The sequence below is a fragment of the Accipiter gentilis genome, chromosome 17 (genome assembly GCF_929443795.1).
Source record: "Accipiter gentilis chromosome 17, bAccGen1.1, whole genome shotgun sequence".
Classification (NCBI taxonomy): domain Eukaryota; kingdom Metazoa; phylum Chordata; class Aves; order Accipitriformes; family Accipitridae; genus Astur; species Astur gentilis.
In genome coordinates, this window is record NC_064896.1 from 25,279,875 (window position 1) to 25,307,333 (window position 27,459).

The following is a 27,459-nucleotide window of genomic DNA, read 5'->3' on the forward strand; positions in this document are numbered from 1 at the left end:
TTCTCTTCTTAACGTATGTATGGGTATAATAATATATATAAGTATCCAAGGCATGTTAGTGTTTGTGAACTGTCTTGAAAGTTATTGATCCTCGGTTCCAGATCTACTTGTCCAATAATCTGAATTTCTGTTCACATTGGTTTTAGGGTTAGAGAAAGAAAATTTCAAGGGGAAAAAAAGGTTAATTTCTTGTCACCTACTGACTTCCCCTTTAGTGTCTGAAAATCTTTAATTCAGGCATGGAAATATCTATTCACTCCTATTATGCTCCTGGAAAGACCTCAATTTTTCATTTGTTACTGAACACGAGCATGCCAGTGGGGCTATTTGGATCACAATGTGAAAATGCCTTGATGTCCTCCAGAATCATGTTGCAGAAAATAGTCAAAAAGATAATCAGCAGAGCTAGTTAGGGGAAGAGTTTCTGCGATGCGCTTCATGGGATCAGCCAACATTATAAAATTACTGAAAAACCACTGGCAAGTAACCTCTTTGATCCCTTTTCATCCGGATATGTGAAACTGAGACTACTACAACCACCTACATTCACTTTGCTAAAGCATCTGTTACCATAATATTGGGGTACATGTTATAGTATTTATCAAAATATATTATGATACATCAAATAAATTTCAGAAAGGCATCTCGCTAGACAGGATTCCAAAGCACTTCACGTAATCACTTTAAACCAGTCTAGAGATACAGAGAAAGTCTCTGTTGGTGCATGGGCAACCACCTTATCAGCATTCAGCATCACACAGATCCCAATTACTAGAGAAACCCCTGTTGATTCCTTTTGATGTACACACGTGAAGAAAACTGTAGTACTACAGAAACCACTTCCTGTAATTGTGGCTAGTGAATTTTCTTGTAATTGCAGAATGTACAAAGCTTAACTGTTTTTTTTGTTGTTTTTTTGTTTTGTTTTGTTTTTTAAATGGCCAAATCTAAAATATAGATTCTCCAAAGCCTTCCCAGTGACTAGTTAAGCCTGCGGAGGCCTACTTGTCCACTAACGAGGATACCTCAGTAGTCGTCCACCGAACCAACACGTAAGTCTTTTCTTTAGTGGGCAGCATGGTGCTTAATCTCCAGCAGGATTCAGAAATGAAATTTTCCCTTCCCCATAACACCTGCAAAGACTGATCAAATGAATACTCTTAGAACAGAAAGCCAGGTGAGATTTCGTATTGAACACAGGGGAAAGGAAGAAGAAACGTGCTCTGTATTTCCCTTCATTTTTACTTACAACCTGGTGTTTATAGCTTCCACCCGGAGGATGAGAAACTGAGCTTCAAATCCTCCTATTGTTTGTTTAAAGCAGGACTCTGCTTCTACGAGCAGGCGCTTGCACAGTCTGAGATAAAGTTCTTAAAATTCCTGCTATCGAAGCCTTCCTGCAGCCCTTTCCTTCTTAGGAGGTGAAACTTAAGCCCATCTCCTTAGGATTCCCTGCCAAGAGTTTAGATAATTGAGAGCGCCAGCTTCTCTGGATTAAAACAATTTTAGCTCTTGTATTGGGAAGATTATGGCACGGACAATAGGAGGGCACTTAGGGTTAGGTGTGGTGAAGCTGTGCCTAGCTCTCTTATGCCGACCTAGTCACTGAGATTGCTTTAGTCCCTCATCAGTAAAAATTCAATTGGTGTCTTCAAGACTTGAACTTGTAGAACAGTTTCTAGTAGGAAGTATAGAAAAATATTTCCAATGTAAATTAGAGGTTGAAGGAGAGCAAACAAAATGCAGAATGAAACTGCTTAGGACACAGTGGCGAACACACCTATTCATGCATAAATTTTATATCTTGATGATTGTGAGAACTGGGATGTCTTCAGCACGGCATCTCTTCTAAAAAGATGGAGCTGTCGCAGTTGCCTGAGACCTGATTCTCTTTTGTTTAAGATGGAGAATGCAGTCAGCTCCTGCATGACCCACTTCTGCTTAGCTCTGCGTTTGGAACATCCTCAGAGAATATCAGGACTATAAGGCTGCACCTAGAGTGCGTGCTTATTCTCTTTCTCAGCTGGAAAGAAAAATAAACCTTTAAAGGGAATCTGTAATTAAGCATAAGACAGTAATCAAAAGTGGGTAAGATAGATATTAAGTAACAGATATTAGCTCATTGTTTAGTGGATCCAATAAAATAAATATATTCCCTGGATAAAGTCAACTGTACTTAAAACTCGTGCTACAGTTGTTTCATGGTATTATGGTACTCGTGGTACCATGTTTCATGGTAGTCAATATGAGACTATATTTGGCTTCTAAGCATCGTTAGGAATGAGAACCAAGTCCTAGCTGGTTGTCATGTTAACTTTTTGATTCAGACTGAAATTAGATATTTGAATGAGCCTCTATTTTGGTGAAGTTGTTTGTTACAAAGGCTTCCTTCTTCCTCTTTCTTTATAATAGGTCTCAGGAGTTTCATGAGCAAAAGACAAAATTCTTTCCGTGGGGTCCCTGAGCACCTGTAGTTCTGCTGTCCCGATGGACATCAGATAGTATATCCAACAACGAAGAAGGTTTAATTTTAATCATCCAAGAAATTTTTGTGCTGTCTGTAGTAGGAGAATATCGGTTGTCACCCAGGTAGCGTGCTTATAATGGTCACAGAAATATGATTATAACTTCCTTTCCACCTACATCCATTCAGACACATGTTCAAGATACCATAATACACCTGAAATAATTCATACCTCTTTTAACTTTAAAGCCCGTAGTAAACTTTGTACATTTTATTTTGCATATGTAGCTTTTACTGGTTTAAAAACTTAGGAGGAGAGATGTTTTCTGTTTTGTTTAGAGTAAGGCATGTTGTTCAATTTTTAAGAAATGGTCTAGACTCTTTATGTAACTGCCCATGTTTGGGCTGAAGAGTAGGCAGAAATATCAACCTCTTGCAGCACCTAAATGTCTGCAGTAGCTTTGTGTGTACCCAGTTGCTCTGCAAATCAAGTCCTGGCTATGAAACATAAACTCTCAAGAACTTAGCTATGGAAATGTGGCCCTTCCACTTATCCCTGTCTAAATTTGGGTTAATAGTACTTATCTAATTCACCTACCTGGCTAATTCATTAATTAATCCATTCTGTTAGCTCTTTCAGAAGCCTATGATCATGTTCATTGTGAGTCTAAGCCTTATTTTGTATTCTGCTGCAGGAGACTGAAGTGTCCTTACAACTTTTGGTTATCTTATCTTCTCTGATAAACTTGAGAGAGCTGTGGAGTTCATTCCCAGAGATTGTTTGCTCTGGAATCAGTAGGTAGGACTATGCAGGGATGTCTAATTTCATCAGATGTGTGAGATGTCCCACGGGATAGTGCGAGATGCTTTGGTTTACCATCCTAAGTGAGTAACTTGCAAGTCTACTGCCATTTTTAAACAGGTCTAACCAATATTGTGTCTTATCTCTCCAGTATCCAAGCAAAGACTTGAAAGAGATCATATAGAAAAGGCTACATGAATTAAAATTTAATAATTCTTTTTCCCAGTGAAAGTTTTGTCCTAGCCAATGAAAACTCCGCACAGAGTGCTACTCTAGTTTTTATCACCAAATGGATAAACCATTCTGTTGATGCCTGTTATACCTGTTAGCCAGCTGTAGTTATTACTACTTCTAGAGAGAAACAGGCTGAAGTCTAACAGAGAAAGGGGCCTCCCAGTCTTTTCTGGTCTGTAACCTGCAATGCTGACAAGGCTGTGAATTCCGTAGCCTAGCATAGGTAGGCTGCCTAGGATAGACAGCAATTGCAATGGTGGGGTTTTGTGATGAACACGTTCTACCAGAAATGTCTATGCGCTGCAAAGCACACTAAAATCTTGTGATGGAAAATAACAGGTTTCTGGTTACTAGCATCCCTGTCTGCATTCAAGCTAGAATCCTGCAGATGAGAGACTTTGTCTCCTACTACCCATCATCTCACTGTCTCAAAGGAAATCGTTGGGTGAAGAAATAAAGACAGAAATAATAACAGACTTCATTGCTCTGGCCTTAGTATGTCAAGAAAATAAGATTGTCAGGAATATTGGAACAGGACAGTTTCTTTTGCTGAAATATTGTCGGAGCAAATTGCACCATTAGCAACTAATTAACAGTTGAATATTGACAGTTCAGTAAGCGTAACTGCTGTGTGACCCGTACCTATCATTTTGCAAGGCTGCCTTTTGCAAGCAGAGCGAGCTAGAGGTTAATACTATACATTGGCAATGAAAAGAAAAAAAAGATACAAATAGGAAAATCCTCTTGGGCTTCCTTATGACAGCTCATTTTGAGTTTTTAAAAGGGCCTGAAAGAGGAGCTCCTTTAGAGAAGAAAGTGTATCAATTTGCACAGACGCTGATTCTGCTGTACAACAGCCTCCTTGGTACAAAAGGGCTGAGATCTACTTCGACTGGTGCTTTGAAGTTAATTCTTTAAATAACCATAATCCCCAAAAAAGAATGAGAATTATTTTGATTCTCAGCATGGTGAGATACTATTAATTTTTCATTTTTTAAAAAAATTTATAATAGAATAGATCACAGTATCCCCTTTGAGGCTTTTTGCATTACAGTTGTTTTCCTCGGTAGTGGACTTTATCATATATCGGGCACACAAGTAGAGAGTCAGGAATGTAGGGGAGAATGTGAAAGGGGACTGGTGCTCTCAGACATCATTTATACACTTTGTACTTTATCTGGCGCTCATCACAAACACCACATTATAATCTAAAAACTATTATGGTCTTCTCAAAGGATTTGTAGTACCAGAAGAAGGAAATTTTCCCGTTTGGGGTCTACATTCCCTGCCAGAAAACAGATGTATGGCTTGCACTTGCAGGAAAAGGAATGTACCCCAACCGAAACTGTGAACAATGTTTGCTTGCATTTATAATTGTAAGGTGGAACAGATGGTGACAACTTAGTTGAATGTGAACAGTCCATTGAAATAACCTAAATTGTCAAGCTATTCTTCTATAGAAAGCAGTGTATGCACCATTCGAACAAATTGAAAGTAGCCTTCACGTTATTGAATCAGTTGGAATTGCCTTACGTCGTGAGTTATGCTGGGTTTACAGGGTTTGCAGAGCGTAAGCTGTTTCATTTTGGTAGCTGTGAATGCTCCGAAGCCGGGGAAAAAGTCTCGCGAGTTAACAAAAAATCCATAACCATTCTACTCTCTGACTCATTTTGCTGTGGAAAAACTTCTGGGCAGATATCTAATGAGATTAACAGCATTAACAAAAATGTCGTGTCTTCAGTTTTAAGCCCAAGGACAGAGTGCTCTTATCAATAGGCTCCAGATCTGCAAGCAAGGCAGTAGCCCAGATCAAAACAAGCTCCATCAAAAATATTGTTTTCTACTTTTGTTAATGCAATGTGTTTACACTCAGCATTTTAAAAGCAGGTGGCCAAACGTCTTTGTGTAGGCATGGTGTGCTGAATGAGAATAGGCCGTTTGAGTTTTGTGTGAAAGATTAAACTTTCAGAGTCTCCACGCACTGCCTCAGAAGCAGGTAAGGCACTGACGGCTGCTCACGAAGGTCCCGCTTCATGAGCGTACCTCGGTATAAGGGACCTAGGCTCCCCTATACAAAGCGAGAAGAAAATTGTACTTGCAGGACGCCGGGTTCGTGATAAAGAACTCAATTGCATTGAGCAGAGAGATACCCGAGATAGCCTCTAAAGATCTTAAGAGAGGCTGTGGCTTAAATCCTACTCAGGAAAGTAAGGAGGGCTTTGAGGTATAAGGAGTTACTGGGCGGTAACTTGCCTCTGATGTACTAAAGCAGCTGGTTTTGTGATAAACTTCCACACGCGTGCTCTTTTCCTGTGATAAATATGGTGAATGCAAGGTAGCTTATTTCTTTTTTGTGCCTTTACGCGTCTCTCTGATCAGGGATATGAACACTTAATTTTTCTGTTATTCCACAGCAGCTGGTTCTGTGCCTGTGCTATTGTACTGCCTCGGATTCCTCTCCTGCATCCAGTTAGGTGGACAGGTGGCTCCCACCCCTCCACAAAAATGAGAGAGAGAGAAGCCAGCGTTACCCCTCTACCCACGTGCCACAATACTCATCTGATATTTTGACGTCCCTTTCCTACCTGGTCAGGAGAAGAGATTTGAATCAAGTGGTCCGATACCAAAAGTGAATGTCCCAACCGTGACATTACACCTGATTTTGAGCAGAGGTCCTTTGGAATACCTCCTTTAGAAATCACTCTACTGAGTGTTTAACTGAGTAGCCACTGGAAGCTTACTGCAACATGCAGATCCAGGGAAGTAACTTCTGTTTTCACCTGCAAATTGCATGCGAACAGAGGAAAAATCTCAAATATTTATTTCGTCCCTCTTTACCCAGGAATGGCACCTCTGTTTCTTATATGTGGAAGTGATAATAAATAAGATGAAAAGAGGGGGATGAGTTGGAGATAGAAACCAGGTTTTTTCAATCTTAATCCATTGATACTTTAGAGCTTTTTCTTTCCTGTATTTCTATGGGAATGCTGAGTACTTGCAAAAATACACAAAGGTTTCAAAATTAAGGTGGAAAACTTTTCCTAAATTACTGCTTAAAAAGGGTGAAGAAGTATGTTGGCACATTCAGGTTTTTTTTAGTCCCAGATAGTTAATCCTTCCTTCTGAATGGCTAGCAAAGGTCTAACATTAGTAATCTTTAAATAATGCATAGCATATTCTTAAAGAACTGTAAAGACATATATAAATTTTGCATGCTGCATTCATTTAGCCTATTAAATTGCATTTAGCAGTGGTCAACAGCTGAAGTATATAGCGCTTTTCATATTTTTTTTAAAGAATATAACGAATCTAATATTCTTCCTCTTGACACTTTTGCCTCCGAGTTAAATAGAAGCAGGAGCAAGCCCCAGATAAGTAGTCGTTTGTTTAGTACCGTGTGCTTCGAAAAGGGTGAAATTCCTTCCACTGTTGGCGTTCAGAGTTGGTCTACGTGTGCCACGAAGACTACCTCTTAACAACCCTTGTCTGAGCCCAAACAGATATAAAAGTAACATTCCTATATTTTGCATATATATCTGTGTGTGTGTGTGGTTGTGGCTGTGTATGTAAATAAAATTATCTTCAGGCTCTTTCTTTTATCTCGAATACGAAAATGACTGTGTTGCTCGACTGATAAGGTAAAATGCTCTTTTAAAATTCACATGCAGAGGTTTTGATAAGGACACCTCTCAAGAATAAACACACATCTTTGGCCATTGGATTTAATAAACATAGGGAAAACATCAGTTTGCTAGCCTGTAGCACATTCTAAGTCTGCATAAACAAAAGGAAGCTTAACTTATCATCGTAATTCCAGTTTCTTAAAAAAAAATACTGTGAAATGTAACACAAGGACTTGTTATGAGGACTTTCTTCTTTTAGAAGGAAAGGAAACCCTACTGACTAGTATGATTTGTTGTAAATGCCTTTCTGTCATTTGAAGAGCTCTTCTATAGATATTTCAGACATAGAGTCCCCTGAAAAACCCACCAAGTTGTGTTTTTTAAGGAAATGCAAGCACTAAACACAAGACACGCTTTCAGGCACCTTTTTGTTTTGGTGCTGTTACACACACAGCTCTGTGTGTAACAATGGGGGAAGAATGTTAACATGAATGAGAACAGAGGACAGAAATGCAATAAAAATGGAAATTAAATAAAAACAAGATTAGATCTATTTAATAAATGCAAAGCCTGGGTCCCTTCAATCCCGGGAGCCAAAGTAAGGATAGAGAAAGGCAAGTCCTTCAATTATTCATGGATACACATCAGCAGCAAGCAATTATTGCCTTTGGTTATAAGGATTCAGCTGGCGTTGAGCACTTAAACCAGATGTCTTTTTCAAAAAGAATCTATATAACTTTGACAAGACATTAGCACCTATCCCCAATTATCTCCTTACTGGATCCAAGCTGTCATCCAGGAAAACATTTGTATTACAGTTGTGATCAAAATCAAATATAGTGAGTTAGAGTTGTGTTTGTGTGGAATAGTGGTCCCTATATACGTATACCTCCTCTTTGCTATGGTTTAATCATAATTTCGTTGCAACAAGATTCAACAAGGCATCGTTTTAGGAGAAAACTCCATTTGTCCCTCCCTTCTGTGGAGGTCTGATTCAATCTTCTTCTCTCTTAAGAACCGGGTAATTGCAAAGAGGCCAATGATTCAGACTTCTCAGAAGAACTTATAAGTATCTTTAAACTGCCACAAAGAGTATTCCATAAATACATGAAGGGAGAGAAAAACAAAAAAACCTCTCTGCTTATTGAGAGTGATAACAAAAGAAATGAGGTTCAGTTAGCCATTTAAATTCTCCAGTATGTTTTTCTTTCCAATGTATTCGCAGGAGATTTGCATTTCTTCCTATCTCGGAGTAGCTTATCTGTCTCTCTAAGCTTTTGTTTTCACCCTCTGTTTTCTTTATATCCAATTTTAGTGTGCTTTGACACTCCTTTTCAAATAAAAATGTAAAACATTGGATTAATGAATTAGATGAAGTGTTCAGCTTACTATCTGCTCCTGTCTGTTGTGAGTTTAAAACTTTACTGGGAATGCAGAATTAAATAGAGATCTGAATGAAGTTTATGCAGAATTATCCTTCCCTCTTCCAGAAGCTGCTCTGTAAAGTCCATCGGGGCAAGCGCGCAACGCGATACGAGCAAGGTGCTCCCCGAGGCAGGTCTCGTTTAAGATTGCGGCGATGACAGATGTACACTTCCCTGTACCTTAAATTCCCAAACTTTGTAGACAAACGTGCAAATGCAAGCTTTCTAGACCAATGTGACCTGGGGCCACACGTAGCATAACAAAGCAACCTTGGTTTTGAGACTTGCAGGATAGAGCTTCAACCAACACAAACTCTCGTGGCTCCAGGGCCAGTCACTGGTCCTTCTAGGTAAGGAAGGCTCCTCAGTGGAGGCACGAAGGAGCTTACGTTACGTTGCACACGTTTTACTGCCTCTAGAGGCAGATTTCCCTCAATTTGGCTTGCTTTACTTCGCTGTTTCCAAGTCGGGCTGCTTCCAGAGGACAGAAAAGTACATTGTAATATATTCTAACCTGGGGCATGAGGACCCAAAGATAGTTGCCACTTTTTTCTCTTCTACTCTTTCAATGCTACTGAAATAGTAAAGGTAGGATGTTGAACTTATAGGTTAAGTTATTGCTTTGTAGAATAGAATAATACACGTCTCACAGTCAAAAGGATCGCATATTTTCAGGCATGTAAGCTTTACCTCTCTCATCCAAAATCGTAAGGTTATAGACAAGTGCTAAAGATTGTACTTATGAAACTGTTGAAAAATCAATCTTAGCTTGATAGATAGATCATTTGGTATAAGAGATTTTTCTTTTTATCTTGCCGAGGACCACGAGGAACACAGTAGCAGCCAGCCAAAGCAGGTATCTAAGCAGCTTCAGAGCATCTGATGGTTTGCATCATGCTGAGTGAAATGGGGAATTGCTACTGCTAAACTAGAGGTATGTAATTCTGTCTAGAGTTTTAAGCCCAAAATACCGAGTTTTTAGACTGATGAATGAAAAGGGTGACAGGTCACAAATAGCTTGTACTGTCAGTTAAATGACACCCAAAATAGGCCAGGCATGTCAGAGGGATGTTATTCTTGGTTCTCATGTAATCCTTGTGGACTTTTTCATGGAAGTTTAATTAATACCCCTGGTAAACACAGGGCCTGGCAAAGGTCATCTGGAATATTTACTTTTGTTAGCGACTGTATTGCAAGGGATGCATGTTCAATATATTCTGCCTGAACGTTTCAGAAAAATGTCATTTGGGCTTTGGGGATAGACTGCTGCCTCATTAAGGTTAGTGAAAAAGGAAGGTTTGGTTCTCCTGGGGACTGAAGCAAAATAATGCTTTTTTGCTTTTTTTTTTCCCCTCCAGTCCAAAAATAGCAGATCTTTAAACCATAAGAAATTTGAACCTACTGTATTAACGGGCATACTCCCAGAATTTGATTAGTAAACTCTTATTAAAAAAAAAAAAAAAACAAAACAAACAAACAGACCAAAACCAAACAACAAATTAAGACCAGTTCAATAAACGATATAGATCAAAACTCATTCCAAGTAATAAAAATCCACAACTGTAATTGAGAAAACTGTTGGGTTGTAAAAGGTGGTGCCACAGTAATAAACACTCAAGGATCCCAACGCATTTGTGACCGTGACACCTCAGTGACTCACAGCAGCTGTGAGTAAGCAAAACACCAAGGTTATAATCTGGCTCCCTGAGAAAAAGGTGTAGTTACTATGTCCGGAGTCCCACTTCTCAGAGAATGTAAATATGCTGGATTAACAAATTCAAATCAGGGGATGCAATAGTGTCGTACCTGCCCCAGGAAGCCTATACGCCCAGATAGCCAAGTAATCAAACACAGCTTATGGCCCATATTCCTTCTGCCTCAAGCCATTATTTGTTACCTTGGAGAGAATCAGCACAAAGACTGGTTCCTCCTGTACAGACTTCCCAAGTGCATCCTCTCTGCAGCTTGTTTCTACCTCTGTGCTCTGGCACTACAAAGGTAAAAGCACCTTTTTTTCATTCTTCTTTTGGAGCATATCCTTTCAAACAATAATTGAGCGTCCAAGAAAGAAACACTTGGCATTTGAAATATAAATCTGGAGGCAGGGGAAAAAAAAAAAAAAAAAGGCAACAAATTAAATCCTCCTCTTCTCCGGCAAAGAATACGGCTTTTGTTTTAGTGAACATCCTTTATAATTCAGATATGCTGCTGCAGCACTCAGCCATGCCAAACATCTATTCAAAGGGAATTCCTTTTGATTTTCCTTTTATTCCATACCTCATACGATGTTCCAAGACAGCAATCATTAGCTGAATGATTATTCAGTTGGATAGTCCCACCATTATCTTAATTGTTCATCCAACCTTGCTGCAATCCTTGCAACCACCACTGCTCATTTCAAAACTCCATTTTCAGCTATTGGGTGGAAATAAAAAGCTTTAACCTTGGGGTAGAAACAGCAAAGGAAAAATCTTATAGTAAAGATTTAAAGGTTATTGAAAAGAGCGGAGAGAAGAGGGAGGAGCAAATGATGCAGTTATTAGTAACCACCTTCAATCAATCGTAACACTGAATGAACAGATGCTATAAGATGCTGATACAGATGCATGTTATCACGCTAAAGGTTTGGAATCCTTTATCTGAGATCTTCCCTAACTTTTGTCGGAAAGGATATTTCTATTATATATAGGTATTTTATATATATTTGGTCATGGGTATTGCTGATGGTTTTAAATGCGTCTTTTATGAAAGGATCATCTCTTAAAAAGCCTGTAGTGCTCCTGACAAGTTTTTAGTGGTGAGTTAACAGCGCATATTGATGACAAATCCCTCTGCAAGCACCTCTGCGCCGATTCATAGAAAATAAAATCTGGAGCAAAGGAAAAATCTAAGCAAAGACTGGGCAATCTGCAGAACATTGGAACCAGTGGGATTAGCTGATTAGAAAAATATTACCGCTGTATCTAATGATAGGTGTGCTGTTTCTCATCACTCATTATGTGCCAACACTACTACATTCTTCGAAGTGTTGCCCCTCGTGTACTTCCAGTTTACAGATTGCCTTTGTGAACGGGCACAAGGGAGGTGACAGCAGGGTGGAGGTTTTTTCCTTCTCTGATATACTTAGTACCAGCTTCAGCAAAACAGCAGTCTGTGGAAGTTTACCTACTTTTAGCACCCTTGGTTATAACGCTCACCCAAGTTTGGTGCGGAAATCAGCGTGAACTGTTTGCAAAATGGTTGCAGAATACAGAACAGTATTTTGGTTACATGATTCTGTTTCTCTTACTTAGTTCCAAGGATTTAGCTGGCTGAAGGATTGAGATGTGATAAACAAAATAGTGGTGATGACAGAGTGAATGAAACCTAGGGATCCCAGTAACAAGCTTGGAGGTGCCACTCATATTTTCCCAGAGGTGTACTCTTACTTTCTCAGAAATTTGTCCAGGGGAAAAAAAAAAAAAAAGAAAAGAATTTAGTGATGTACCCATTTCTTCTGAATGTTAGGCAACTCACTTGAGACAGTAGTTTCAACTGAGGATTGCAAAGAATCACCATAGCCTATACCCAGATCAGCTGCTTCATTGAGCTGCACCCGTGCGATCATCAGATTTTGGCTGCAAGGTACGCACGCGGTTCACTTGTACGTTTGTTGCCAACTAGCACCGCTCTGCGTTGATGCCAAGTCCAGTTCTTGGAGATGTGTTACGCATTGGCGACGTGCACGCACGGGGCTTGGGCACACCGTGGTATGTGCCTGTATTGCGGTCCAAGTTCTGACAGATGAAGAAACAGAAGAGTGCAGGTAACGCATTTTCACCCCAGCACCACAGGAAACCATTAATCCAGAGAGGATTTGCTCTTCATTAAAGGAAGATTGCCTCTGCAAAGGTGCGGTCTCATTTCTTCACCCCTTTTCCCAACTCGTACCTTACTTTCTGAACAACTCCATCGACAACGATGACTTAAAAGAAGGCGGCATCTATGCATAACATTTTGTCATTTTCTCTAATTTTCTGTCTCTACTTTTCTAATCACTGCCAATGCTGTCTTCAAGTCTCAATTGCTCTATTTTTTATCTAAGCCTACACAAGCTATTTCTATGGTAGTCTTCTGTTCATTTTCCCATTATTTCTTAGCTAAAACTTTCCAATTATTTTGCCTTTAGTTAAAAGACTTCGCTGCTTCAAATTCACCCTGAGCAACTTCATTATTTTCCTTTCCAGCTATCTATCCTGTGTCAATTATGGGACCATTTTTTGCTATGTTACCAGAGCAATGATACTCCAGTCCAGTTTTCTAATACAGTGATAATGGTGTTTGACTCACATTTTTTTTTTTTTAATTGCTCGTGGATTTCAATCCAATTTGTGACATTTCTTTGTATTTTAAATGTCATGAAGAGGAAATGTGGTGATCTTTTAAATGAGTGGAGGACATGAATACCGGCATCATTGCCACCCTGTTAACTTTGACCTCGCTTTGCATGCTGACAGAGCTATCTACTGTAAAAAGGGATCGATACAAATGGCTGGTTTTTATTGATAAATGTGCCTAGTTAGTGGCATTTCTGAGACACTTGACACCACTGCATCATAGAGCCAACCTTGATATAAGAATACTCATTACAGTGAGAAGAATATTGAGAATAAACATCTATTTTACAGGTGCTTATTTCTCATGTTCTTTTGTAATCCTTTACGTTTACAATGCATAAGTTATTATTAGAAGCATACCTTAACCAAAATAACGCTTCAGATGTTTTGGAGATACTTAGGTCTGGAGCTGAGAACAATATTTGCATGTAATAATTGTGCCACTGATTAATTAAACCTAAAGTTCAGGCCTAATTTCCTTGAAATTTCAAGAAGTCTTTTAATCTGGAGCCAAAATTGTCGCTTTTCAGATTCCCCTTGTGGTTTTCATTGTGAGGTGCTATGCTGCAGTGGGATGAACAATGCTGATTCATGTTCCTTGGTCTGTGCGATGCATCGCAATCAAATTCTCATTCTTTCTGTAGGAGCCATTTACGGCAGCTAACAAGGTAGAGCAAAGCGGCATCTTTGGGGAAAGGAAAATGGGAGAGAGACCCAGCCTGTGTTTCCTTGGGCTCTGAAGCCTTCCCATGAACAGAAAGGCAGAGGCATGTCAGTCGTGGAGGATGCAGCCCCCGTGGATGCAGGTGGGAGTCACATAGATGTGATTTCTAAACTACTGGGGGGGGGGGGGGGGGGGGCGGGGCTCAGAGAGTTGGAAGTCTATATGAACTAAATATTTAAAACATTAATTTAGAAATTCAGAGATTTTCTAAAAATGCTGCCAAAACCTAATGCAAGGGCTGTATGTTTTTTCATATAAATTATACTTGTTTTTTCAACCCTTAGAAGGATATATCACCTGTAGTACAAATACTATACTATAAATACTCTACTAAGGTAGCAAGAAGTTGCCGCAGGTAACTGGCCTCTTTTCAGTTTGCTTGAGAGATCCTTTTTAGAACAAACAGTGTTCAGAAGGGGACCTTATCCCATGGTGAAAGGAAAAACAAATTAAGGGAAAAGAACTGCATTTTGGTCTTTGTGACCCTGTTGTGTTGACAAATGCCCAAAGCAGGAGAAGTACAGCCTTCGGCTTTCCTTGATGGCTCCAGCAGGTCTGACAATGCCCATTCCTCTCTGTCAGAAATTTCATAGCCTGCTTTGAAAGTGCAAGAACTTTGCCGCCACTAAAGCCGCAAAGGGAGCCTTTATTTCAAGCTGTTAGAGGTTTGGATTTCTACTGAGAACACAAAGAGTTGTACGTCCTTTGGCGGCGCATGCGGTACACGTAGGTATATCCAGTACACGTCTGTTTTCAGATAATTAGAAAATATCAGCCGATCTGTTAGTTAAATTCTAATGGGGTGTGAATCAGAACACAGCCTTACCTGCCTCGCGCGACGTTGTTGTCTCTGTAGCAGCTCTCCGTGAAATGGCACGTGCCAGGAGTCTGCAACATTTCAGTGGTGTTCGGAGGCGATTAGGAGACAGGCTTTTCCCCCCGCTCCTTACCTTGCTCTTAAGTCATTCAATGCATCTTGCGGGGTCTTTTGTAGCTTAATAAAATAAATGCTTTGCTAGCATGTTTCATAGTAATGTACATGCATAGGTTTTGTGCTTCCAACAAGCCATCGCTATTAATTTACATCAGGAAACAATTTTCCTTCGCAAATATACAGCAAGAGAAAACCATTGCTCAAAGTCCCCGCATTCTGAGTAGTCATATTAAGAATTGTCTAATAGCCCTTTGGAAAATAAGAAATTTGCTTTAAGTACTATTATCCTTTTGATGCAAGTGACTAATGAAAGAATGATATATTTTGATTAAGTGTAGGAACTGGTGATAGAGTCAGACATCTCTGATGAATTATGTTCAGCCACGAGAATGTGCTGTTTCAAATGTGAGAGGGATATAAACAGCAGCTCTCTGCTCATGGCTGCAACTCATTTCTGCAGCGAGAACACCGACCCTGAACGTGGTTCTTCGTTCTCTTCTGAGCTGTTTATGGGGAGAGAGGGAGAAAGATGCACATATACACATATATCTCAGTGCTCAGTCTTCTGAACACATTAGAGCTTTCCCTTCCAACAGTCTTTCTGTTGCCAATTCCCTTCCTGAGCTAATTCTCTCTGTCTTTTTCACTGCAAACCTGTGTCAAGAAGGTTTAGCTCTGAATCTAGCAAAGTTGCTCTCTTATTATTTCAAATGGCTAACAGGAGATAACTAGCTCATACAAAAATAATTTCTCACTGAGAAACTTGGAATAATTTAGGAGAAAGTTGAAGATTGTGTTGTTACTCATATCTGGGGGAGTTTGTATTTGAATAACACCAATTAAAATTGCCCTTAGAAACAGCTGAAGTAGGAATAACTTCGGAGGCCTGTGTTGCTTTCTAATTATAGCTTGCTCAGAACTCGTAGTCCCACGGCACTCAGCACTAACGGAAGTTAGAAATGGCATGCGCTTCTTAGATGACTTTCACCCAATATTATTTCTGTCTTGCATTGAATTTCTAGTAGTTCCATAAGTTTGACTGCTCTGTCAATGGGCTGCCAGCATTTCCTCTAGGAATCAGTTCTGTACACTTATACATTTATTTTTTTTTTTGTCAGAAAGGTTTTCTGCTCCAAACCCAATGCTTTGCTGTTTTTTGATATGATTCAGTTGTTTCTAATCTTCTCTCTTTGATGTTTGTATTTTTAGCTGCTGATATCTCATTTAGACCTTACTTAGTCATATTCATTCTGTTTAGCCCTTTATCACTTGTGAACTCCTGGCTCCCAACAAGTTTTGCTGCTCTTTGAATAAATGCCAAAGGTTCGGTAGTAGCTTTAATGCTGCAGAAGTGACAGAGAAGGAGAAGAACTAGCTTTTTTTTGAGCTGGGGTATGCCGTGGTGTGACTGAATTTTCCACATATTAAAATACTCTTGATAGATCTGAAGGGCATCCCACATGCATAATAAAATTATTCTGAAGTTGTATCAAGGCAGGAGAGGAGACGGGTGTTGTCCATGTTACGGGCGTTGTCATCACCAATCCTCATCCTTTGGGATCTTTAAGCGGACGGCAGAGCCTCGAGCAGCCTTTGGGGTGCTCTGAGACCGTGTCGAGGCGACAGCAAGGAAGGGCACCGGCTTTATCAGCTCTCCTGCGCTTCTTTCTGATGCGGCAGCTGGTACTTGCTCAATAGGGGAAAAATCTGCTTTGAATGTTCCCACTTCAGTCAACCAATACATTTAAATAAGAGCGAGTCGCACTCTGCTTCTTCAATTAATGCTCTTCCTTTCACAAGGCTAAGTCGCTACGGCTTCCCTGCAAGTAACCTGCCGAATTTGCTTTTCAGTGTCTCTTCCCCCACCGCCTATTTCCAGGTGCTTTCCTTCAGCCTTGCGACTTCCATAGGGTTTTATCTAAGGAACTAATTTTAGGCTCCAGCTCCTGCAAGCCGAGATATCGGCACAGACTAAGCCCAGAGTCCTGAAGGAGCAGCTAGGATTACCAAAACATTAAATTTCAGTAAGATGAGAAATCTTTAACCGGAGCATACAGGTCACAGCATCTACTTGACTCTATCTGTTGAATAAACACAACTCAGCAGGGAACATATTACGTTTAGGGTGTTCTATTGTCTTCTCATTTCGTTTCCAGCTTACGCAGATGTCTGTCTGTACAGGCACGGACGGAGCAGCACAGCTAAGCTCCAGAAGGCAAACGACTGTTTTGCTGTGTGGTGTTAGTGAGTCACGGGGACATTTCAAAGTGACATTTATTCTTGGGCGCTTGTTTTTCAACCAACAAGCAAGTTACGCTGCTGGAAAGGGTTCTGCGACTGCAGTATTTCAGGTGTACACCCCCCCCCCCCCCCCCCGCCCCCGAGCACAAACTACACGCAGACTTCGTCCGGCTCGAGGCACCAGTGTCAAGGTAGCATAACTGCGTGGATTTTACAGCAATATTCCAGGGTGACAGGCAGGTTGCCGAGAGCCGAACACGACTTCTGATCTGCTGAGCGGGTAGGTGTTCGAGTTCAGTTCCATTGCTTTTTTCTTTCACAAGTACGTGGTTCTCCTGGATGTTTTATTATCGAGTTCTAGCAAATAAATAAATAAATGAATGAATAAATACATATGAATAAGATACCAGAGAAAAGCAGAACATTTATAATTTAAGAATAAATAATAAAGTTGCTGGAGGGTAAAAATACCATGAAAATTATTAACAACAGTGGTAATGCCTATTTAAAATGGTAATGAAAAGCAGTCTGCTCTGTAACTAAACTATTAAATAAAGGCCCAAACAACATTTTCAATCAAACCAACACCACTGGTATTACCTAGCTTGCCCAGAGTTTACCTGAGGACCTGGTATTTTGCTTTCCTGCTTATTGCATTCTGAAGAAGCGTCTGGCAGACTCATGAAGTTCACAGACACCATCTGATGCTCTTCTCTGACCACGGGTTTTGTCAGTGTCGCACCAGAAGGAATTTTTTCTTACAGGATGAGCAAGCCTATTAAACACAGAGTGGGGACCAAAACTGAAACTGGAAGCTGCTGGTATTTAATAAAATGGTCGCGTACTGGTTGCAGCAGTGTCGGTAGGTGTTTTGCCATTGATTTGAAGGGAGCAGGATCTGGAATGGGGTACGTTTTGTTGCAGGGCATGGCCAAGCAGGCTACAATTTGCGGATCTACTCAGCCTCTGAGAGGCATCTGAAAAGTGCCGCAATGCCGTTTATTGTCTTTAGTAAGGTCGTCCCTCCTTTGGTGGCTGGTGTGGGATGGTGCCTTGCCCCGTGCCCGGCTGCCCCGGCTCCCCTGCCCTGCGGGGCAGCTCCTGGCATTCCCGGGGGGATTTGCTGGATGCTTACGGTCTCGTTCTGGTTTTTCAACAGGTTAACGCAAAACGGAAGCGTCTTCATCTGTATATTGGTACCTGGCTAGAAGCGGGGTTGTCTCGGGCTTCAGAATTCTGTTGGCGCCATGCTCTGAATAACTCCAGCAAGTAGTGCTCAAAAAAGCAAGGATGAAAAGCTGGAAAGAGAGCTCTTTTGGCTTTACTTAGTGCTGTTCAAAGCCTGGGCATTTGGAACTAAACATTTGGACTTTGCATTGTCTGATTTTCTTCCCTGTAGCCAGTCTCCCTCCTCTCCTCTTGCCAGAATTTGCATTATGGTCTTCTTTCCCATCCAATCCCCTCACTGTTTTTGTTTTGTTTTGTTTGGTTGTTGTTGCTGTTGTTTTGTTTTTTTTTTAATGAGAGCTGGTGCAATTTATCTCAAAATACTTGAAGCAAAGATGAATCCAGCTTTAAAGAACTCGCAGGGGTCTGCCACAGGGGGCCCAAGTGTTTGCAGAAGGCAGAGAGTCTCCAAGCAGATGTTGCTGCTCCTCCAGCAATGTGCATGGATATTAGGAAATGTATTCTCTTTGTAGCTTCTTCCTAAAAGGCAACCGCTAAGTAAGGGGGCATTAACTGGTTTTAGTAGCAAAAACCAGCAAGCGAACGATGGGGAGCTGAACGGACTCAACAACGCCTTGCAAAAGGCCCAGAGAAGAAGGGTGCCAGGGCAAGAGGTGACGGACTGGATGAAATCGGAATCCTTCAGCGACCGAGACTCTGCAAAAGCTTTATAGACTCTACGATGTAAAGAGGTCGCACAGATGGAAGACGCTTTCCATCTATCTCATAACAGTTTTCTTAGCGAAACGAGCCGCCTCTTATCCTTTGCTCCTGAAATAAAGAAGGGCTGATGCCTGGTTTTTGCATTTTTAGACATTACTCTTCTGTTAAACTCTGCTTTCTGGTGGGAGAAGTAGAAGGGAAGGGCCATGAGAGTGGCCCTGCTTTCCCTTTGTGTGCCCCTCTCCCAAGGTCTTGCCCGAAAGCTGCGCTCAGGGAGTACGAAATCCAACTCTTCAACGGGTTTCACCCCAGTCCCACTCCCCGGTCGACTGGCACCGGCGCTGGAGGAGCTGAGCTGAGCTGGGGACCCCAAAACCACACACGGGGCATAGCTATGGTCGGGGGGCAGAGGTCAACAGTTACAACATGGTGCGGGGGGTAGATCGCCAATTAGCATACGGGGTTACTTGAGGTCAACTTTACCCCCAGATTGTTGGCTCAGGGGTCATCCGAGGTCATCAATTAACACATGGGGTTACTAGAGGTCACCAATCAACATACGGGGTTACTTGAGGTCAACTTTACCCCCAGATTTTTGGCTCAGGGGTCATCCGAGGTCATCAATTAACACATGGGGTTACTAGAGGTCACCAATTAGCATACGGGGTTACTTGAGGTCAACTTTACCCCCTGATTTTTGGCTCGGGGTCATCCGAGGTCATCAATTAACAGATGGGGTTACTAGAGGTCACCAATCAACACATGGGGTTACTTGAGGTCAATGTTCGCCCCCAATTTCTCCTCTGGGTCATCCGAGGTCATCAATTAACACATGGGGTTACTTGAGGTCACCAATTAGCATACGGGGTTACTTGAGGTCAACTTTACCCCCCGATTTTTGGCTTGGGGTCATCCGAGGTCATCAATTAACACATGGGGTTACTTGAGGTCACCAATTAGCATACGGGGTTATTTGAGGTCAACTTTACCCCCAGGTTTTGGCTCAGGGGTCATCCGAGGTCATCAATTAACACATGGGGTTACTAGAGGTCACCAATCAACACATGGGGTTACTAGAGGTCACCAATTAGCATACGGGGTTACTTGAGGTCAACTTTACCCCCAGGTTTTGGCTCAGGGGTCATCCGAGGTCATCAATTAACAGATGGGGTTACTAGAGGTCACCAATCAACACATGGGGTTACTTGAGGTCAATGTTCGCCCCCAATTTCTCCTCGGGGTCATCTGAGGTCATCAATTAGCAAATGGGGTTACTTAAGATCAACTTTAACCCGGATTTTTGGCTCAGGGGTCATCTGAGGTCATCAATTAGCAAATGGGGTTACTTAAGGTCAACTTTACTCCCAGATTTTTGGCTCAGGGGTCATCCAAGGTCATCAATTAACACATGGGGTTACTTGAGGTCAATGTTCACCCCCCAATTTCTCCTCAGGGGTCATCTAAGGTCAGCAATTAGCATATGGGGTTACTTGAGGTCAACTTTACACACCCCCCCCCCCCCCCCCCGATTTTTGGCTCGGGGGGGTCATCCAAGGTCACCAATTAACCCATGGGGTTACTTGAGGTCAATGTTCGCCCCCAATTTCTCCTCAGGGGTCATCTGAGGTCACCAATCAACACATGGGGTTACTTGAGGTCACCTTTACCCCCAAAATGCTTGCGGGGGGGGAGGGGGGGGGGGGGTCACCAATTAATTACCCCTGTGGGTCAGCTGAGCTCCACCAGACCTGACCCCTGTGGTTGGGGTATCAATCAGCTGCAGACACCACATTACCCACAGGGTTACTCGGCCAGCACGTTCAGCCTGATGGGCCCAGCACTGGGTCACCCAGTTGGACCGTCAGGCTGCAACACGCTGCCGCCATTTTCGTTTCCCCTCCAGCACGGGTGATGCCCAGCACCAATTTGGTGCTTGGTTGGCTTCGGAGTGCCATCTTGGCCCAATGGAGGGCACATCTGAGCTCAGCCAAACACTGAACCCTACTCCTCCTCTTCTGGCACGAGAGGTGAAGAGTGCGGTCCCCAGGTCCAGCCCCTCGGTGTCCTCCCTTTCTGCCTCGGTCATGCGTCAAGGCTTGTAGCGGTCAACAAGTGCTGCAAGTGGGTGCTTACGCCTACCCTTGTGTGCCCCCCCCTTTTTCTGCTGAGCTGCAGCTCAGTTCATATACCTGCTCTTGACTGTGCTTAGGGCTTTCTGAGGGATAAACGTGCCCCAGTCATGCCCAGGTAGGGCCTTGGGTCTCTCTGCTTTAAGAAGTCACTCAGGAACCGGCCTCGCTGGCCTTCAGCTGTGCTCCACATTTGGGGATTTGGGTCATCCACACGCTTTTTTTTCCCTTCCCACTCCTCCCCTCGGCTCTGCAGATGGCCGTGGGGGTGGGTCCCTGCCCCTGCACCATTCCTGAGCTCCCCAAACGTGCTGCTCCGCTTTCTCCCTGCAGCAGCTCCTCACCCGGCGGCACCAAAAGCCTGTCCCCCACATTCGGCTTTTGCCCTCCCTTAGGAACCACCGGCCCTGGGCCACTGGCTCCCGTCAGCGAGTGCCTCCAGTTCTTCTGCGTTTCAGCGGTTCGTTGCGCCTTCGGTTCAGCTTTTGTTTTCACCGCTGCTGTTATCATCCTGCTTTTTGCTTTCTGCCTTCCGTTCCCCGCCCCGTTATTTGGCTGACTGCTTAAAATGCATAGATATTGGTATGATGCCCAGGGAAAATGGAACAAAATCAACCCTGCTCAGACATGAACAGGAGGCTGGTGGCCTGCAGAGCAAGCCTGCGAGGAACTGATTTACACAGAGCAGATTAATGACATTAAGAAACTGATCTCGCTGGCAAAAAGACAGTGAAGACCCCTTCGCAGCTGCAATGATCTCAGATGATGCTAAATAAAAAGACATAATTAGTATTTCTCCTCACACATCCGTGTCATCTTCAGAAACGCGAGGCACTAAACCCTAGATTAATTTCCGAAAACAAGAGTCTCTGCTGAGTGTTCTACAAAGACATAAAGCAGACTTAGTGCTGGGGCAGTGTCGAACACACGATTATAAAAAAATCACAAAACTCCATTGTTTGTTATTTATTTCAAAAATCACGGCCGCGTTCACTATCTCTCCAGCTGCTCCCATCAATCGCTTCTAGTAGGCCTTCCCTTCCATTCATCCAACACCGTTTTAATGCTGCACGTGTGTTTTCAACTGCATCGTGAGGTGAAAGCAAATGCCTGATATTTTCTTAAAATATTGAGAGCGAGGGCAGGAAAAGCAGGTAGGAATTGGTACTAATCATCTTAGCAAGGATGATTTTTCCCAACCGTCTAACTCCTTAACCGTGCTCTCTTTACCAAACTACAGCCTTCTAGACTTCATCATCTACTGTGCAAATAAGAATGCAAACACTCCTACAGGTGTCATAGACGGTTTTATTCTGAACAGGGGAAATCACGGCAGATATTTGCAATCTATGTAATACTACATACACGGGGCCTGAAAAATTCAACTTGAAATGCACTTTCGTCAGTGTAGGAACCTATACAAAGCCAACAGAAAACCAAGAGTGTTACAGACTAGTGATAATTTCCTCCGAGTACAAAGTTCCCCGTACATAACCGAGACTCATATGAGTCTGCAACAGCAGCCGCCTTTACAGCTCAGAGGCACACATTTTGCTGCTAGATTTTCGCTGTAGCGCAGAATTCAAACCGCATTTTTCAACCATAAAAAGAAAACCAAACCCTGCTGTGTTGAGAACTCCTTGTCTCTAGCCAGGATTTAGCAGATACGTTGGAGATTACTCGATTCCAGTGAAACTGTGTGTCAGTGCAGGGATGCAGAGCAAACAGAAGTCCTCAAGGCAGTAAAGGCTGCAGCAATGAGAATAAAGGTCTGTCTGGAAGGATAAAATTGTTCGATCAGTTCGGAAACATTTTTCAGAAGCCTAAAACTGTGAAGTCAGGGAGTAGAAAATTTTTTTTTTAATCAACCAAAATGTGCTGAGCCTGGCTTGGGCTTTTGAAGAAACGAGTAAGTTGTCAATACTGAGTCAGCTCAGTAGCGCAACTAAGACACCGGGTACGATTCTTCCCACTTCAATTAGCCACAGCATGTTCATTAGTGTCAGCTGAGACGCATCTGGGCCTTCAGCCTTCAAACTGTAAATCCCATGAGGAACTGCTTCTCTAAGTTAGTTTAGTGCTGAACTAATAAATTATAGGTGGCAAACAACTAATGAAGTGATGCAATGATTTATATCACATTTAAAACCACAGCAATCCTAGCACCTCCAGTCGTACTGGGCAGATCAGAGAATACACTGATCCAGTGATTCCAGGTTTGGTACCTACTGGCATCCAGAGCCATTGGGATAACTTGACTATTTAGAGGATGATACTTCACCCGCCCACCCACATCCCTTCACGTGAAACCCTACTGCACAAAGGCAAAGTCTGACATCCCAATTAGAACCCCGCAGCTCACAGAAATGAGGTCTTTACTGCTCATCCAACACACAAATCCTACCTTCCGCTGACCCCCTATTTTATTCACAGCTTCCTCCTTTCTGCGCTGTTCTCCAGCTTCTCTCCTCGAAATCCAAGCTCCTCCAGCTCCCTTTCCACTTCGGGCCGGCACTTTTCCTGCGGTGGGAACAGGACCACGTATTGAGACCGCAGCAGAGCACGCCGCCTCTACAGCTGTGCTAATGAAGGGCTGTGCCTGATATCACTGTAATGCTCAAATAAAAGCAGAAAAGGTACGCAACCACGTGCCCAAGGGAACAGAGTTGCTTTATAGAAATAAAGGAAGGGAGGAGATGAATGGGCGAGACAGTCTTTCATTACCAGACATGACTTCACCTACAGGCCTTCCTCTTGCCTCACAGCAATGACACTGGCTTTCTTTCACAGCGATTCATGCATTTCAAAGGGCCAACAGCATAAAAGGAATCTAAAAATATGTTAAAGCCTGAAACCAAAGAGCAGCTGTTTCATTAGCAACAAGAGAAGCAGAAGGGGAACGATTTGTAGGGCAGAGCTCCCTAAGTGTGCCAAACAACTTGTACTTTACGTATTTTATGCTATCTTACAGAAGTTCTCCTAGTATCTGGACACGTATCAGATGTGCAGCAACCGATATAGCTAGGACCTGCCGTGTGTGTGCTCTTCTCTCCTTATCCTGATGAAGATGACCGGGAATCAGGGTCCTGGGACACGGACACCTATCAGCACTCCGTATTATCAGACATCCTACAGGATCATCTTGCAGTGGAACAAGAAGCTTGCAGAAGCTCAGGTGGTGGCAGGAGGTCTCCTGTGGGAGAAAGATCCTGGTGGAAGGGAGACGGAGCCTGCTGGGAGCTGCATCGTTGCTCTGCTCTGACACAAGAGCTGGACACGCACTTTGAACTCAGGTTTATAAAGTATCAGGCGCACAAGGTGCATCCTCTGCATCCTACACGTCCTTGGACAGAAGTGCAGGTCAATGTTCACCCTCTACCCAAAGACTCTACAATTCATCAAAACGCTGATCCCAACCTTGAAAGAGCCTGTACCGGCCAAGTTCTTTGGCTGTCTTCGAATGACAGCCTGAAAACAGAATGCAAATGGTGAGCAGAACAGAGAGGGATTCCGTCTGCTCAGCCCGGCCAGGATTCACTGCGTTAGCTGGGAAGAGAGCAAGTAGAAACCCATCCTGTGTGTGTGAGTACACAGATATTGCAGTTTAGAGCAGGTATTTGATTCAATAAGACTGAGTTTAGGGATGACAGCGCTCAGAGCTCATGATTATACCATCATTAGACAGCTGGTAGGGGGACACAGGCCAGAAATGAGACTGTTAAAAAACCGAAAATTTAAAATCAAGCAGAGTTTTAGGCCACTGACAACTATATATGGTGCGAGAAGGGATGAAATAAACTGAAGCTCAATCCTTCAGCTTGCAGAGCAAGGGAAGGAAGAGACGCACCATCATTGAGGCTCCAAGCAAGGCTTGGAAATGAGAAGTTCAATCCTAGTTCTATCAGACAGACGAATTTATCAAGAATGCCTCAGCCCTCAGCCTGCATATAACCCACCTCTAGTGCCAGCTCACCCTGAGACCGTCATAACGGAGACCACCACTGGGAGATTCCGTCCTGTTCGGCCAGCTGATCGTTCCGGTGATTGCGAGGCAGGGTATGGGCAGCCAGCAGCCACCCGTGGTTCGTGGCCTGGGGTATCATCAAGGAGCTTGTGCAGTTCTCCATGTAGCCAGAGGCTCAGAGATGTGCTGTGTATGAATTCCGCCCGCGCGGAAAACATCACGGTCTCATGTCAGCTTCAGAAAAATGACGGAGGATGCCCTTATTTGCATCAGTAGGCAGAGAGCACGGGCTACGAGAAGATGACGGTGTGCAAGACGTACCAGTCTTTCATCATCTTTGTACTTCGTTCCTATGGATACGCTTTGCTGCCTGTGCCTGGTCCCTGCACGTGGACCACCACCGGGCAATGCCTGCTCTTTTCATGGGCTTAGAAATGGTCGGTATGACCCGGCCTTCCCTCCTGCTGCCTCTTCCAGCCCACAGCAAACTCTGCGGACACGTGCGGGGGCACGTTGTTGCGGGTCCCAGCGTGGCTGCGCTATTGAGGTGTAGCTGATATTCCTGCCTCTACGCCAGGGAGCCTCTTTGCTTAGATTCAGCAAAAGGTAAGGAAGTTCGGGAGCCTCAGAGGAGCTCCAGAGAACTGGCAGGTTTGGCTGCATCGGGAGGGGTCGAGACAGAGAGACATAAGGAAAAAGGAGGGCAGGGATAGGGCAAGAGAGAGGGAGCAATTTGTCAACAGAAAAGCAGATGTTTGAGATGGAAGGCAACTAAAAATCCTTTTTTTTTTTTTCCAACTGGATAGAGGTTGTACAGAGGAAGACTGCACTGCTCCTAGACTAGGACCAACAATACTTTTGACAGTACAAAACGACCGCAGCCAACTCGAGCGTTTGGCTGCCAAAGTCACACCTGAAGAGATGCTGCTATCTGGGAAAAGCAAAGCAAAAGAGAGCTTTCTGCACTGCCTCTCTCTCACTGCTTGCCTCGGCTTTAGCCTTAGAAGATACCTGGTGCTTTAAAGACCTTGGCAGACGGCGGTAGAACCGATCCGAATAAATCAGTTAAGAGGTCCGCATCTGAGCTGCTCGGATTAGACTCTCTTTAAAGTTAATGGACATCGTACAATTCATCCTGTACTAAAATAGAGAGCTAAAATAGGACAGGCGAGGCATGCCTAAAAATACCTAATCGCCTCCATTAACTAAGAAGGGAAGCCTAGGGTGCCCGGTTCGGCTGCAGATGTACGCACACCGCAGGTTTCTGAGGTAGTGAGACCAGACTCCCACCCCAGGTTCCCATCAGTCACTCTCGGTAGCAGGAATGACCCCTTCCTTTCCAACACTGCCTGCAGATCAGCTGGGAGAAACACTCGTGCGATGCTTTGCTGCCTTTCTCCGGCTGCCTCCCCCTTTCCCAGATAGCCGAGCGCAAAGCCCAGGACCGCGCTAGTCAAGGCTGAGATCCACAGCACAGCTCCTTTCTCTTTTAAGGTACGTCTGAGGTAGATCGGAGGTACTGAAAACCGAGGCTTTCAGCCCTGGCTCTGTATCCACGACACCGCAGAATTGCAAAACGCCACGTGTCAGATGAGTGGGATAAAGCCCTCCCTGGCCGGCCCCCTCCTGCTGCAGCAGGCAGCCGCCCTGCTATTAATCATGGATCAGCCTCGCCTTCAGCTCCCGGGGCTAACGCTTTAATGTGATCCTGTCCTGGTTTCAGCTGGGATAGAGTTAATTCTCTTCCCAGTAGCTGGTACAGTGCTATGTTTTGAGTTCGGTATGCGAAGAATGTTGAGAACACGGATGTTTTCAGTTGGTGCTCAGTAGTGTTTAGACTAAAGTCAAGGAGTTTTCAGCTTCTCATCCCCAGCCAGCGAGAAAGCTGGAGGGACACAAGAAGTTGGAAGGGGGAACAGGCAGGGCACTTGACCCAAACTGGCCAACGGGGTATTCCATACCATGGGACGTCCCATCTAGTTTAGGAACTGGGAAGTGGGGGGGGGGGGGGGGGGGCAGGGAATCGCAGCTCGGGGACTGGCTGGGTGTCGGTCGGCGGGTGGTGAGCAATTGCCCTGCGCATCATTTGTCCATTCCAATCCTTTCATTATTGCTGTTGTCATTCTATTAGTGTTATCATTATCATTATTAGTCTCTTCTTTTCTGTTCTATTAAACCGTTCTTATCTCAACCCACAGGTTTTGCTTCTTTTCCCAATTTCCTCCCCCATCCCACTGGATGGGGGGGAGTGAGTGAGCGGCTGCGTGGTGCTTAGTTGCCGGCTGGGGTTAAACCACGACAGATCCGGTGAAGCAGGAGAGAGGAGCGGTAGCAAGAGAGATGGTTGCCTTGTGATTATCTTCAAGGTAGGTTCAGCGTAGTGCTGAACTCCCCGTAGCAAATCCTGATGCTGGCCAGGATTCAGGCTAGCGTGCAGGAACGAAGGAACAACGCTCACTGTTTATGCTTACAAGGGAGCCGTGGGCGTGATCGCAGGTATTTCCACTCTTAGCGACCTGTTTGTACATATACTTAATATAAAGAATTTAGTCAAAGCTACTTTGGAGTTATCGATACCTTAGTGTTGCAAAAATGGATGCCTGTTGGGTGACTATCCCAGTGAGTGCTGTGCAGATTCTTGGTAATTAGCCCTA

The 27,459-nt window shown here is 43.4% G+C and overlaps 1 long non-coding RNA gene across 1 annotated transcript; it reads right to left on the reverse strand.

Annotated features, from left to right (window-relative positions):
• Positions 1-22,162: 22,162 nt before the first annotated feature.
• Positions 22,163-26,607, reverse strand: LOC126046992 (uncharacterized). The gene is made up of 3 exons (XR_007508494.1): positions 24,815-26,607; positions 23,246-24,309; positions 22,163-22,616 (listed from the first exon to the last, which is right to left on the reverse strand). It is a non-coding gene; the product is annotated as an uncharacterized LOC126046992 (long non-coding RNA).
• Between the last annotated feature and the right edge of the window lie 852 nt (positions 26,608-27,459).